The sequence below is a fragment of the Bidens hawaiensis genome, unplaced genomic scaffold (assembly GCF_021521415.1).
Source record: "Bidens hawaiensis isolate Kalapana, Puna unplaced genomic scaffold, B.hawaiensis_p1.1 tig00004151_1, whole genome shotgun sequence".
Classification (NCBI taxonomy): domain Eukaryota; kingdom Viridiplantae; phylum Streptophyta; class Magnoliopsida; order Asterales; family Asteraceae; genus Bidens; species Bidens hawaiensis.
Window position 1 is genome coordinate 1,208,038 of NW_027491246.1, and position 15,519 is coordinate 1,223,556.

Below are 15,519 nucleotides of genomic sequence, written 5' to 3' on the forward strand. Positions count from 1 at the left end.
AGTTCGGTTTGAATCCAAAACCGAAACCCTAATTTTTAAGGCTGTTACATGGATGATTTATGCTTGGTTTGATGTTATATGATATGTAGATATACTGAGTTTGCAACCCGAGACCCGGAAAGACGTTTAAGCTAACAAAATTCACCAAAAACCGACAAGGTAAACCCGTAATACTCGTTTAGGGGCTGTTTAGTATTAGGTTGTGACGTGCTTGTTGTTAGCTTGTGAAAATTTGTAGGGACATAAGGGATCATATAAATGAGTCCCTGTTCAAATTTGGTAATTTTTCGATAAACGGAGAATATTTGGTGAATTTATTCCCGTTTATGAGCGTTTATTTGGGAAAAATAGCTAAACATATTGAAAAATTATGAAACTTGGTTTTGGAGTTTGATATGTGATGGTAAGATCACTGGTAAAGTTTGGGAATCATTGGAAATGTCTAAGTATGGTTTGTGCGATCATGGCTTAACCGAATTTTACAGCTGAAAAAAGCACAAAAAGGCATTTTTTCAAAAGAGTTAGGTTCTGGAAATTTTGCAGGGGCTATGTAATCACATTGAGGCCATTGGTAAAAATTATGGAATTTTTCGGAGGTCGTTTGATATAAACGGGCCATTTATTACACGATTATAACCTATTAAATGAATTTTTATAAATAAATAATTAATCATAAAATTTCTGGAAATATTTTTATAAAATTCTCCATGTCTTAATGTATTTTTACAAAAATTTACATAATTTATATATAATTACATATTTAGTTATGATTTATCAAAGATTTAAATTATAATTGTTTTAACGAAACCGGCAGTTTTGTGTTTAACGGACTGACTGGTATGTCAAAATATCAAAAGTGGTCAAATATCATATTTTTGAATGATATTGATAAAAACGAACTTTTTACGAGAATTCCGGACAATTCGGGTGAATTGTGCGCGTTTTGTATAATCAAAACCGTGTTAAAACGGAAACGAACCCTGCAATCAAACCAGACACCGAAACTTTAAAATTCTTTCATAAATCAAATCATTTTATCAATCAATATATTTACTTAAGTTTTATGTGATCTTACCTAACCCCGAAACGTATAAACGATCAACTGAGCTAGGCTCGGAAAACGGTGAAACTGAGCCAAATCCAGTTTTAAGCATTTCATAGTACACAACGTCACAATCTAAGACTATGGTCATGTTCTGGGCCTAACAGCTATACCCAGATTATCTATACAGCCCGACTTAGCTTAAACACTGTACTAGTAATAACAATACGATACCGTTTATAGGAATCAGGCTATAAACGAGACATCTGACTATTTGATACGTGAATTCTGTGCGAACTACGATAAGGTGAGTTTCACGACCCCCACTTTCTAAACTGTTTTACGAACTTTTGGGGTGAAAAGCATGTTTACATAAACTGTTATACTTGAAAACGTGTGATGATGTGGATTATCTAAGTACTAACACTTGACAAGTCCCCACAAACACAAGTGATTAACTTCGTGCCGGTGGCGTGTGGATAGTACTATCGGTTTGACAAACCCAACTGTGACAGAGCCGGTGGGGTAAGCCGGAACATATGTAAAACCAGTTGCACATTGTCATTATATATTTACATACTGCTATGTGGTGTTAGACATAGTACATACATGGGGCAACATTGGCTGTTAAATGCCAACAGGAGTGCATGGGCAGGAGAGGCCATGCAGTATAGCTCGTTTCGGTTTCACTTGTGGCTTAGTATAATGCATCATACACAGACATATATACATACACACTGTAAACTTTACAAACTCGTGTACTGATTTCATTGAAACTCGTGAAACTTGAAACTCACCAACTAGACGTAGTTGACCCGTTTTAACATGCTTTTCAGGTAAAGAAAAAGTGGAATGATTTGCTTACATGCTTGGTGTTAGAAAGACAAGTCGAATAGCTGTGAATAGACGCTGATATAATACTGTTTAAGAAGCTCGTAAACCGGTTATGTGTTTTTCACCTAGTTTGTAAACATAGTACCTACCAATGTAATATGATGTAAATTAGCTGTTGAATTTTCTTTATAAACAATGTGGTTGATACCAGTGTTATCTGTTACATTCCCGTATTATGCTTCCGCAACTACCTAGTCGGGGTGTGACACAGTAGCTCACCTTCATCACCAAATCCAGCAAGAGTCTTTTTCCAGAGGGCCACATCCTAGTTGGATCTATCAAAGTTGGTATCGCCAGCCTCCTCTGCTATCTTGATCTTAGCCATCAACACCGCTTTGCCGGCCCAAACCTTGGCTTGTTCTGTGGCCTCAATCACCTGCTCTTGAGTTCAGACGTTTAAAAGGGAATTTCGATCCTCTAGAATATCCTTTTCTACCTAGAACTCTGAGATCAAGTTATCCCTAAGGACAATGCCAGTACGGTATTTGGCCAACCTCTTTTTTAGATTAGCCACAGTCTCCTCATAGAAAGCTTTGATACCGGCCAAACCCTATAAACATATGATAAACTTAGGATATGTCTAAACCTTTACACCAGTGAATAAAGGATCCTTACCTCAGATATTTGGTCAAACAGTTACTGGGCATTGTTGATATCAACTTCAGGATCCCTCTTCCTTTTTCCACTTGCTTTTAAGTGGGTAACCCCAGTCTTAGATGGGACGAGGCCTGAACTTTTCAGGTGCTTCTTATCTACAGAGCGGGAGGAAATCAAACTATCCACATCCTCTAGCTGAAACTAGGAGATGAGGTTCTAAGCAGGCTTGCTTCCGGACTTTTGAACGCCTATATAAACAGAGAAGAAAATGATAAGTTCTTTCTAATCTATTCTCTTCTTCTTTATTTAATCCCTTCTATCTATTGAATATACAAGACTAACTTGTTTTGGTCAAAAATCGGTTTAAGGATCAAGTAACCAAATTCGTTTGTGAGGTTTGATGTTTGTATGAATAAAATAAACAAAGTAATAATTGTGAAGGATGAACAATGAGATTTATACGAGGAAAATCCCTTGGCAACTAGTATACCTCCGGCACAAAAACCTCGGGTAGTGAAAACTATCACTACCAATTATATTATACTTGAAAAACAATTACAATGATTGGAACTAAGGCTGAGTGTGAGTACAAAGTGTAAGTGATCTTGCTGAGAATTCTAAGTATGTTGTATGTGTTCAGCCATAATTCAATGTTACTATATACAAAGAGTTTACAACGGATATCAACTAACTTCCTATAATCTCGGCCACGTTCGTCCACTAATCCTTCATAGCCGTCGCACCGTGGCAGGCGAGCTGAAAAGAATAAGTAAAAGTCTGTTCTGTGAAAATAGGATAGCCGGTAGACACGTTCAAATACCTGCAAAAAAGATAAAAACATTCTCGAAGTCAACTATTGAGGATCCATGACCACATAGGATCCTTAGTCCTGGTAGCAGACGTTTGTGAGCGCTGAGGATAATTGATCTTTAAGGATCAAAGATCTTTTTCCCAATAATTTCCCCCCAAATATGATAGCTTTTGAATGGGTAACAGTTGTCATGTTTATCCTGAGAATTTGAATCTAAACCGTTGGAGAGATGTTGACGTGATCGTCGCCTGCAGAAACATAATTATTTCTATTTCCTAGCTTTGAGGAGCCTTATAACTTCCTTCGCTATCGGATTAAAATCATTTCTCCTGTATTAATCCTCGGGTAATCTTTTTCTTTCTCTAACGATTTTCACCTTCCTTATCTTTTCTCGCAACTTCTTGATCATACCGAAGAGAAATATTAAAGCCTCTTTCAGTTCAAGCCCTAGGGAAATCACTCCTGAACTTAGCAGCCAAAACCTTCTCAAAGATCCAACTTCTGAAATCTGCAAGTTCACCAATGAGGAGATTGAGAGTATTTCCCACTGCTTCCCCGACAGAACCGTGTACAGGCCCTACGACCCTCAGGTCAGAAGCGACCATGTTTCCAATGTATGGGTTTGTTTTCCAGCACTCCCTTTCTTACTTGGTTTTCTCTTATTTCCCTGACCTAACGGAAACCTTGTTTTTGTTCACCGACATGAGCTACATTCAATCCATGCCGATGATGTGGAGAACACTACATACCATCGAGAGACTGATCAAAGAACAGAACCTTGATTTCAACCTTTCAGCTTTGTCTTTCTTGTATACCCTAGTAACCCATGGTTCCAGCAGATTCGTCTTCAAGAGTAAACCGTTTCATCCCCTTCCAGTTAATAAAACCACTCACAACGATCAGAGCTGGAAAAACCAGTTTATCTTTGTCTGGAGGGACTCTATCCCGAATGGGAACTCCTTACCCCTTCCCTGGATCCTTAAGGGTAAGATAGTGGATCCAGAGAATATGTGATCCTTCTTTTACTGGTTTACTGACTAGAAATTTATTATTCTTTATGCAGTCTCCAATTTCTCAAGCCTTACTGCTGATCTCGAGGGAATCAAGAGAGCAAAAAGGTTCCTCGCCTTGGATCCCTTTGCCAAAACGTTGACTGTAGGTGAAGAATCATCAGCCGACTCAAGTAAAGAAACTGCAAGCCTTAAATAGATAATGTTAAATTAGTTAATCCTTTATAGTTAACAAAAAAGGGATTAAATAAATAGGATAATAATAGATTCAGGAGAACTTATCTTTCTCTACTATGTTTATGTAGGTTCTCAGAAGTCAAAAAACAAGCCTTCAAGGAATCTCATGGGTCAGTTCCAATTGGAACATGTGGACAGCTTGATCTCCGCTTGTTCCGTTGAGATGAAGCCTGTAAAAACCACCAGCCTCGTCCCATAAAAGACTGTGATGACTCATCCCAAAAGCAGTTGGGGAGAGAAAGAGGGATTTTGAAGCCGATGTCCATGGTGCCTAGCAGGTGTTTGACCAACTCTCTGAGGTAAGGATCCTTTATCCATTGGTGTAGATGTTTGATTGTATCGTAAATCAGTGATATTTTTACAAACTGTAGCTGGTGCCAAAGCCCTCCATGAAGAAAGTATGGCTAACATGGAGAAGGAGTTGGCCAAGTATCACACCGGCATAGTCTTGAAGGACAACCTGATCGCTGAGCTTCAAGCGCAAAAGGATACTCTGGAAGATCGGCTGGCCCTTGCTGATGTCCGAGCCCAGGAGTAGGTGATGGAAGTTACTGAATAGGCTAAGGTTTGGGCTAGCAAGGTGGTGTTGATGGCCTGGATCAAAATTGCTGAGGAGGCTGAAGATGCCAGCTTTGATAGGTCCAACTGGTATGTGGCCATGTGGAAGAAGACACATGCTGGGTTTGGTGATGAGGGTGAGGATGTTGTAGCTGAGAAGAAGGGAGATGATGCTGGGACAAGCGGGACAAGGACGACGTGGTGGAGATCAAGGATGCTGGTGATGCTGATGGTGGCGTGGTGAAGGAGTGAGCAGGGTAATGGGCAATGATGGGTATTAAAGACAAGGCCGGAGCCCATTTTTTTGAAAGGTTTAGGGTAATATTTGCTGATGGTTTGTTTAAACAATGGTTATTGTAATTCTCAGGATATATGATCCTTAAGACAATTACAAAAGGTGGTTATAGTGGAGGGATCCTCTGTTTTGGGGATTAAGCCTTAGCCATCTTTCTCTTTTATTTTCTGCATGAACATATGGTAACTTTGACATGGTTTGATCTGGATGGATGGTCCACATCTTGCTGGTGAAGCCAAGATCAACTTTTTATCTTGTTAGTAATGACATAACTCTTTTGGCTTTTGAATTATCATCTGTATGCTAGAATAGAGGATCCTCGATCCTTATAGCTTTTGTCTTGAATTGATTACATGTTAGAATAGATAATCAAAAGAAAATATAACAGTTAAACAAGTTGGATTTAAGTCCAACCATCTTGGGGACAAGCCCAATAAAACATGGGGACTAGCCCAATAAAACGTGGGGACAAGCCCAATAAAGCATGGGGAAAAGCCCAATAAAACATGGGGACAAGCCTAATAAATACGGGCGACGAGCCGATCCTTGGCGTTGGCCCAGTTAAAAGCGGTGATGAGCCTACCCCGGCGTTGACCTTAACTTGTGTATGTGGTACGTCAACCATTTAATTCGTTGGATCCAAGATACAATCTTTAGCCATGAAATTGGCAGCCACATATAGTGCACTGGTCCCACATATTTGACAAAACAAGGGTTTAACATAGTTAATATAAATATAAACATAAAGTAAAGTTTTACCAAATAACGGGTTGATGAAACTGATTAGGATCCATGATCCTTATCAACAAAATACTTTTTGAGATGAATTGCATTCCAAACCCTTGGGAGCATGTCACCTTCCATATTCAATAAACGATATGCCCCCTTTCCAGCCTCAGATTCGATTAAGTAAGGACCCTCCCATTTGGGTGCTAACTTCCCATTGGCAGGATTAGTTGTATTTTGGAAAGCCTTTCGTAGAACTAAATCTCCAACATCAAATCTTCTTATTCTGATATTCTTGTTGTATGCACCAGCTATCTTTTATTGGTAAGCAGCCATTCTAAACCTTGCTTGATCTCTGAGTTCTTCAATAATATCTAAGTCGTTGGCAAGATTTTCATCATTCATATGAGGATCACGGATGCTCGTTCTGGCAGTTGGATTTCTACTTCAGCTCCAAAGACTAACGAGAATGGTGTTTGTCCTGTGGCGTTCTTTGGAGTTGTTCTATCAGCCCAAAGCACATAGGGTAGTTCCTCAGCCCATTTGCCTTTCTTTGCTCCAATATTCTTCTTTAACTTTGATGATGATTTTGTTGCTTGATTCTTTCTGGCCATTTGCTTGTGGATGAACTGGTGTTGAAGTGATCATCTTAACTCCCCAACTGTCATATAAGTTAGTTGTTCTTTTCCCAATAAATTGCGAACCATTATCAGAAATAATTTTAGAAAGAATACCAAATCTAGTAATAATAATGCGTTTAATAAAGGATATAACTTCCTTCTCCCTGACTTGAGGAAATGCTTCAGCTTCATTCCATTTGGAGAAGTAGTCGATCATTGCTAGCATAAAGACTTTTCCTCCTGGAGCTGTGGGGAGTTTGCCATCTATATCCATTCCCCACTTCATAAATGGCCATGAGGAGACAATGGGGTATAAGGGTTCTGTTGGCTGGTGCAGGATGTTGTCATGCCTTTGACAAGCATTGAATTTCCTTAAGTATTTCATAGCATCCTTTTTCATGGTAGGCCAAAAGTGTCCGGTCCTTAGGATTCTGGAGAATAGTGCTCTGCCCCCTGTAAGATTGCCACAATCTCCTTCATGGAATTCCTTTAGCACATCCTGGATCTCGGGTTCTTCGATGCACCTTAAGTATGGACCTGCAAGGGATTCTTATATAGCATATCATGTATAGTAGTAAATTGAGATACCCTGGCTTTAAAAGCTTTGGGGTTTTTGCCTTTTGGGATCTCTCCTTCTTAGATGTACTTCCTTATTGGAAGGATCCATGATGGATCATCATGAGGGTGATCCTCATGATCTGTAAGTAGATTCCCATCTACCTCCATTGCCTTGTATTCTTCAATTGCGGGAGACAAGACATGAATGATAGGAATTTTTACGCCCTTGGGGAGCTTTAGGGCTGAAGCTAGGTTTGCTAAGGCATCAGCCCCTGCATTTTCTTCTCTTGGTACCTGTGTAATGTTAAAATAATCGAAGGACCCTGCAAGGTCCTTTACTATATCTAAATATTTAATTAATTTCTCACATTTGACTGCGTATGAGCCGTTAAAGTGATAAGCAATCAATAAGGAATCCACATAGATTTGAAGATACCTGATTCTCATACATTTGGCTAACTATATACCTACAATGAGTGCTTCATATTCTGCTTCATTGTTGGTGGCCTGGAATTCACAAGCTATCGAGTGGGGTAGTATGTCCCCATGTGGCAATTTTAGTAATATTCCCAATTCTGTCCCTTGGCTCCATCGGTGAAGAGTGTCCAAGGATCCTTGGTCTCCTCAAGTTGTTGAACTTCAAGATTGGCTTGTTCCTCTATGTCACTACTAAAATCAGCCACAAAGTCTGCAAGAGCCTAAGACTTGATCGCGTTTCTAGGCTCATATTGAATATCATAAGCACTCAATTTAACAGCCCACTTAGTCATTCTACCTTCATGATCCTTTACTAAGACTGCACTTAAAGCAATGAGTGAGACAACCATATAAAGGATCAATGGTTCTCCATCCAATGGTTTCACCAGAGCGGAGGCTGTAGACAGGTAGTTCTTCAGAGTAATGAGGGCAGCTTCATGTTTCTCCGTCCATTCAAACTTCTTATTTTTCCTCTGAATATCATGGAAATCTTTGCATTTCTCTAAGGATTTAGAGATGATCTGTTTAATGCTGCCACCCTTCCTGTTAACCTTTGAACTTCTTTGACATTCGTCGGGGACTTAAGGTTTATGATAGCCTGGATTGCTCTTCTATTCCCCTTTTGGTCACCAAGTATCCAAGGAATTTTCCAGCCTTGACACCAAATACACACTTAGAAGGGTTTAGCTTCATGTTGTATTTGTCAAGGATGTTAAATTCTACTTCTAAATCCTTGAGGTGGTCTTCGGCTTTCTTTGATTTTACTACCATGTCATCAATATAGACTTCCATCGTATCACCTAGTTGATCCTTGAACATCATATTGACCAGTCTTGATATGTGGCACCTGCATTTCTAAGACCAAACGGCATAGCAATATAACAATATATGCCCGTAGGGTTTATAAATGATGTATCCTCTTGGTCAGATGGTTCCATTTGGATTTGTTGAAATCTGGATGAAGCATCCATAAAAGTCAGCATTTCATGCCCTGCGGTAGCATCCACCATAGAGTCAATATGGGGTAGAGGGAAAGGATCCTTTGGACATGCCTTATTCAAATCAGTAAAATCGACACATACCCTCCACTTTCCGTTTTTCTTTTGAACAACAACCCCATTGGCTAACCATTTTGGATACTTACCTCCCTAATCATACCTGCCTTCAAGAGTTTCTGTACCTCTTCCTGGATGATTGCATTTCTCTTGGGGCAAACTTCCTTCTTTTTTGATGGACTAGCCTGAAAGAAGGATCAATTCCAAGTTTATGAGTTATAACGTTCTTAGAAATACCTGTCATATCCTTGTGTTTCCATGCAAAAGTTGTTTTTCTTCGTGGTAAGAAGGATATTAGATCCTTCTCGATGGATTCTTGAATCTCCACTCCAATTAGGACTTTGTCATCATGATCCTTTGGGTCTAAGACTACTTCTTTGGAATCTTGTTCCCTAGTCCCATGATGTTCCTCGTTTTCCGTAATTGCTATGCTTCCCTTAGCTTCTATGTAGGCTTCAATGAAGAAGTATAGCAATCCTTGGTGTCTTGTTGGTCACTCTCAATCTTTTCTATCCCCTATGGAGCAGGCAACTTCACACACTGATGGTATGTAGGGGAACTACCTTCATTCATGTATCCAAGGCCTGCCAAGAATGACATTGCAACAAGACAAAGTATCAATAACACAAAATTTTTGGATAGAGTTTACTCCTTCGATGTAGATGGGAAGTTTGATGTCCCCCGGTGTGTTCTTTGTTTCTCCACTGAATCCTACAAGGACTAAGGATCTTGGGACGATTTCGGATTCTGGAATATTCATCTTTTTAAGCACTTCCAGCTGGATGATATTGACTGAACTCCCGCCGTCAATGAGGATCCTGCGAACATAATGATTAGAAATAAACAAAGTAATGACCAAACCATCGTGATGAAGATCCTGGACATTGAATCGATCATCCTCATCGAAAGAAATGACTTTTTGCTCATTTATTGTGGAAGTCCTGGTTGTCCTTTCACCATTCTCCAATTTACATTCTTTAGCGTGCTTCTTCTCCGCAGAATAAGAAGTTCAACATATGTTAGAGCCTCCGAAGATCACGTTGATAACTTAGGCTTCTGGAGGAGGTGGAGCAGCCTTTTCCGGGACTGGTTCAGGATCCTGGGTCCTGGACTTCTTTCTTCCAAATAGCTCCTTGAGATAGCCTTTGCTGAGGAGGTAACTGATTTCCTTCCTCAAGGCAATACAATATTTTGTCGTGTGGCCGAAGTCTTCATGAAAAGCACACCATTTTGATTTATCTTTGGGGGAGGTGCCTTCTCATTCTTCCTCGGCCATCTTGCTTTATCACCCAAGCTTCTAACAGCAAGCATTACTCCTCCAATATCCACAAAGAAGCAATAATCGGATATCTTTGGACAGTCTTCATCGTCCTCTTCCTCCTCCACAGCATTGATTTTTTGATTATTTGGTTTGGAATTGTTGTTCCTGGAGTAGGATCCTTGTCTCTTGTCTTGAAATTCATTTTTTGTTGGAGTGTTCAGTTGATCTTGTATCCTCTGATCTTCCTCTAATCTGATGAACCTTAGAGCTCTATTCCGAACTTCATCTAGGTTCCTGCAAGGGGTCATAAGAAGATCTTGATAAAATGGAGAGTCCTTTTGTAATCCCATTTTGAATGCCTCAACGGCTGTCGAGACATCCAGGTTTGGAATCTCCAAGGCCTCTCTCCCAAACCTAGTAAGGAACTGTCTAAGGGATTCCCCACGAGGTTGGACAATCCTATATAAATCACTAGTTAACCTTTCAAAGGATCTACTACATGAAAATTGACTATTAAACAGATTAATCAAGTGAGAAAAAGAAGTAATCGAATAGGGAGGAAGACTTAGCAGCCATTCGAGGGTAGATCCTGTGAGTGTTGATCCAAAGCCTTTGCATAAGCAAGCTTCTTTCAGCTTTTCTGGAACAAGATTAATTTCCATCCTCTCTCGGTATAAGGCTATGTGTTCCTCAGGATCAGTAGACCCATCATATAATTTCATGCTAGGGGCGGTGAAGCACTTTGGTATTTCAGCATCACAGATTGGAGGAGTGAATCTGGATATGTTATGACTCCCTGCTGGTATCTCCGGGATGGGTTTGATAACTCCCGATACACTAGATATCATGTCCTTGAGTTTTTGTAACTCTCGAGCTATTGCTTGATTGTTTCCTGCATCCTGCATACTACCATGATTAGTGCCAAAAGATACGTTATTGTAAGTGTTACCTCTTGTGTGATCAAAAGATCCCACTCCATAGCTGTGTCCGGGATATATTGTCTTAGCGTCAAGAGTCAGTCCGGTAGGAGCATTGGTCTGCATGGGTATGAAGTCCGCTTCATGGACCTCAGTTGGACTTGATCGTGGCTCCTTCAAAGGTTCTTTTCCGTAAGGGTTGTAGGATCCCGAGTGCTGATGAACGATGGATTCTGTCTGGAAGCCCAAGGATCCTGGTTTAAAGACAGAGGATCCTTGAAGCTGGTGAACAGAGGATCCTTGATGGAAACCTGAAGGTCCAAACTGGAGGGTGGAGGATCCTTGTGAGAATTGGTTGAAGGATCTTAAGTATTGACTTGAGGATCCTTGTTGGAGGATGAATGATCCTTGCGAATGCTGGGCAAAAGATCCTTTTTGGAAGACGTCTGAAGATCCCTGTTGATGATAGGAGGATCCTGGACATCTTTGACTTGGGAAATATGGAATGCTGAAGTCAAGTATCTTTGGGATGATGGGACTTGAGTTTTCAGTAGACTTCTTGGTTCTCTTGATCCCCTCAATCTCGTGGAGGATCCTCTGGTTGGTTTTGTTATGCTGCTCTATATAGTTTTTCATTTGCGCACACAAAACAGAAACATCATTATCAGCAGTTACCATTTGGGAGAAAGTGGCGGATTTTGATCCAGAGAAAACGGCGGTCTCCTTCTTCTAAGCAACAGTTATGGGCTTTTGTGGCTTTGCGGATGTGACACCCGGTAAATTCCCAACCCCTTAAACTAAGTAATCAACCTAATAATTAGGTGATTGTAAATATTAAGCGCGTGCATTTGTTATGTGCGCCATGCGCGAGCGCACCATGTTAAGAACCAGCGTGGGCATATGTTATATGCGCCATGCGCGAATGTTTTGGCTTTATGTTTTCATGTACCTTAACGTTATGATGTCTTATGGGTTGACCGTCACGCATGATGCTAAGGCGGGTGCACCCTAAATCGTTTATGCGCGTGCGGAAGGGAACTAACCTCCCCGCATGGCGGGAACATTGAGAGCTAGTTTGTCTGAAGCTCCAGGATGGAATTGACTTCAACATAACTGATCACTATGTTGAAATACCAAGACCACCTGGAGAATCTACAAATGAAACTCAATGTCCCTGACTGCGAGAAGGTTACGTACCTACCCGCAGCAAAGAAACATTCTACACGCAGAATCCTACACGCATAAGGCTGTACGCGCAAGGTTACACGCACAAAACACAGTATTCTTCAGAATAAAGGGGATTATTCCCGCCCAAAAGAAAACAGTAACGTGTTTCAGAAAATTTCTACTTTTTACTGTGCACTGGCAAAAGCACACTGTGGCATGAACAGTCAACTATCAGCCACCCTACTCTCACCAACCACAGACCTGCATGTCCTGCGAAAATCAGAATCTTTTACCTACTCCTCCACTTTTGAATAAATAATAATACTTTCCATACTTTATCATCATCACACCTAGATATGAAAAGATTACAATCCCCTAAATCAAGGGATTGTGTTCCATTGAGTTTGCCTATAAATATGTAACCTAAAATTATCACTCAACACACTTCAAACTTCTCTCTTAAAACTGCAAATCTGCTCTGAATCATCTCCCAAGCATCTATTTGATTTTCAATTCCGATCCTGTTACTAGGTAAGCCGAGATTATAACCTTGAGATCTACTTTCCAACCCTTATATCTTGATCTTAATATAGATTTCTTGTTATTTAATCGTATTCTAGACCTTCGATTCCGAGGCCAACACCAAGAAAACCCGAATCTCGATTAATCCCTTAACAAGAACCTCAGGTGAGTCTCACAGCCCCCATTTCACTATTTTCACTGTTTTTAACCTGTTTTCGGGGCGAGGGACACGTGTTTAAATTTACGTTTTATCATGGTATACTTACAAGCTATGCAAGCGATTATGTGTTTAAATTATATTTCATGATGAGCAATGCGAATGGTTATCTAAGGTTTTCGATGTATGTGCGCTAGAACTCGAGTAAGTGATCACTTTACCATTGGAACTCTAAGGGTAGGGACTGCTGGTTTGATCCACCCACTCGTAGGGGTCGCACCTCTTTGCATGGACGAGTGCCTAGTATGGTCATGGGGCAGTACTATGGGTTTGAGCCCGCTCGTAGGGGTCGCGCCTCTTTGCATGGACGAGCGCCTTGTTTTCCGGCACAACGTCCGCGCGTAACCCGCGGGACGGTAATACGTTATTTTAGCTCGTAGTGGCAGCGCCACTTACATAGACGAGCACAGTTTTTCAGAAATGTCCACGCGTAAACCGCGGGACGATAATACATTATTTTAGCTCGTAGTGGCAGCGCCACTTTGCATGGACGAGCACATTTTCCTGAAACGTTCGCGCGTAACCCGCGGGACGGTATTACTTATTTTAGCTCGTAGTGGCAGCGCCACTTTGCATAGACGAGCATAGTTCCCAGAAATGTTCGCGCGTAACCCGCGGAACGATTTTATCAGAATATGTTGATATAACTATGTTTTACCAAGCTTGTGTTTTAATGATGCTATCAGAATTGTGTTTCATAATGATTTGTGTCAAGATTATGATGCAATACGATTTATCAAGTTACTAAAACTTGTGAACTCACTCAGTTTATACTGATTCAAATGTTTTTACGTGTCTTTCAGGAGATAATTAGGTAGCGCATGGAGTCACACTTAGAGCACCTCACGCTGAACATCTAAACTAGCTTTTTGGAAGATTTTAGTTCTATCCCTTCGATGCGCGTGGTTGTTCCCACCGCGCAAGGGGATATGGCTTGGAAATCTTCAACAGTTTTATACTTGGATGTTTTTTTTATGTAATTTTTAAACAATGTAATGTATTGTATTAAACATTTCACGCGCAATGAAAATCTTTGAATGTTTGCAATGGCCCGTGCTTAATTATCAATCCCCACTCGCGCGCGCCCGGCTGTTTCCGCCGCTCAGGGCCGGGTGTGACAGATTGGTATCAGAGCACTGGTTATAGCGAACTAGGAAAAGAAGTTTTAACCTAGACTATAACCGTTGGGGAATCACATGAAATACTTTTCAAAGAAAATATTTTCAAAAGAAACTATACACACACTTAGGAACACGGGTCACACAGTGTCTAGTAAATAATGATAACATTATGTGCTCAGAGTACATGCGCTAAGTTTGATATATTTCCATTCTCTTTTAAAGCGAGAATGCCTCCAACTAAAGCCAAGGGAATTACCATGACACCCGAGGAACTCGCGGAAATAATCGCGCAGGCGATTGCGACACATGAGGCCAGCAAGGCCGAATCTAGTCAGGGTCGTCAGAATGAGACCCCAGAACCCGAATCAGGAGCCTTGGACAAAGGATGCTCCTATAAGACATTCATGGCCTGTAGGCCTTGGTCATTCAAAGGCACTGAAGGAGCCATTGGGCTCTACAATTGGATTGACAAGATGGAGACAGTTCTCTCCATTAGCAGATGTAGTGAGAACCAGAAGGTCCTTTACGCGACCTGCATGTTCCAAGAAGCAGCTTCATCTTGGTGGAAGCTTCAAGTGAAGACTTTGGGGCGAGAAGTTGCTCTTCACAAGACCTGGGAGGAACTGAAGGAAATGTTGATGAGAAAGTTCTGCTCTCGCGCAGAGATTCAGAGTCTGCAACAAGAATTCTGGAACCACACTATGGTAGGAACGGATATCGACGCCTACAACAACCGGTTCAACGAGCTTTGTCAGTTGGTGCCAGATATGGCAAACACAGAGGAAAAGAAGGTCGAGAGGTATATCTTTGGGTTGCCTCCTGTTGTTAGGGTTCCGCTCAACGCCGCAGCGCCTCCAACCTTCGATGAGGCGGTTGCGCGGGCCATCACCCTTACAAGGGATACGGTCCGTGCGGGTATGTTGACTACGCGCGGAAGCGAGCAGCGAACCTCTGACTCCAAAAGGAAATGGAACTCTCACCACCGAGGGTCCGACTCCAAGCAGCCACCGTTCAAGAAGCAGGAGAGCGTAAGGACTTACGCGATCCAAGCCGCGGAGTCGTCAAGGAAAGGATACAGCGGGCCTCGCCCATGGTGCAACAAATGCAAGTACCACCACGAGGGTGAATGCGCAAGAATCGAATGTGCCAAATGTGGCAGACCAGGGCACAAGACGATGAATTGCCGTATCAGAGAAGCTGGAGCAAGCGACAACTGCTACGCATGCGGGAAGCCAGGGCATTTTAGTCGGGATTGCCCGCAAAAAGGGAACCAAGCTCGAGGGAGAGCTTTTGTGATCGGCGCAGGCGAAGCAAAAGAAGAGCCGAATGTGGTAACCGGTACGTTTTTACTTAACGGCCATTTTGCATCTGTCTTATTTGATACTGGCGCTGATCTAAGTTTTATATCCTCTGAGTTTAAAAACTCCTTAGGTC